This window comes from Callorhinchus milii, unplaced genomic scaffold, assembly GCF_018977255.1.
Source record: "Callorhinchus milii isolate IMCB2004 unplaced genomic scaffold, IMCB_Cmil_1.0 Scaffold1270, whole genome shotgun sequence".
Taxonomy (NCBI): Eukaryota; Metazoa; Chordata; class Chondrichthyes; order Chimaeriformes; family Callorhinchidae; genus Callorhinchus; species Callorhinchus milii.
Window position 1 is genome coordinate 5,905 of NW_024706011.1, and position 945 is coordinate 6,849.

Here is a 945-nt window from a genome sequence, read left to right on the forward strand (position 1 = left end):
AGCTGTCACGTCACTTAACGGGTCTCCTCTCAGCAACAACAACATCGTCCTCAAATACCCGCTACTGTACACTTGCTTGTCTGCCTAGCAACAGACCCACAGAGCGCGTGGCGCGTGTATTTCAGGTCCTACATCTCTATAAAAATTGTGTGTGTATATATAACAGTACTGTTTGTGTGTATAAACTGTATATTACATATCTCTCTATGTGCGTGTCTCTCTCTGCCTCTCTCTGTCTCTCTGTGTCTCTCTCTGTGTCTCTCTGTCTCTCTCTGTCTCTCTGTGTCTCTCTGTGTGTGTGTCTCTCTGTGTCTCTCTCTGTGTCTCTCTCTCTCTCTGTGTCTGTCTCTCTCTGTGTGTGTCTCTCTCTGTGTCTCTCTGTGTCTCTCTGTGTGTCTGTCTCTCTCTGTGTGTCTGTCTCTCTCTGTCTCTCTGTGTCTCTCTCTGTACTTGCTCCGGCAGTACATATACTAAAATTGGAACGATACAGAGAAGATTAGCATGGCCCCTGCGCAAGGATGACACGCAAATTCTGTCTCTCTCTGTCTCTCTCTGCGTCTCTCTGTCTCTCTGTGTGTCTCTCTCTGTGTCTCTCTGTGTGTGTCTCTCTCTCTGTGTCTCTCTGTGTCTGTCTCTCTCTGTGTCTCTCTGTGCCTGTCTCTGTGTGTGTGTGTCTCTCTGTGTGTGTCTCTCTCCGTCTCTCTGTGTGTGTCTCTCTCCGTGTCTCTCTCCGTGTCTCTCACTCGGAGGCGACGACGAGAAGAACGGTGACGACGACCACGAGGTGGTGACGACGACGACGGCGGCTTGTGATCAGCACGAGGGAGATCATCCCACTGACAGCCACGAGTCACGAGGTCTCCCACGTGGGGGAGGGCGGGCTCCTGGCCTCAGGCCACCCTCTTTCTAGAAGACACGAAGACCCCTCTTCTAGAAGACACGCCC

General features: G+C 51.5%; 1 non-coding gene across 1 annotated transcript; it reads left to right on the forward strand.

Moving 5' to 3' along the window:
* The first annotated feature begins 446 nt into the window (after nucleotides 1–446).
* LOC121852776 lies at nucleotides 447–550 on the forward strand. The gene has a single exon (XR_006086233.1). It is a non-coding gene; the product is annotated as a U6 spliceosomal RNA (small nuclear RNA).
* Nucleotides 551–945: the final 395 nt, after the last annotated feature.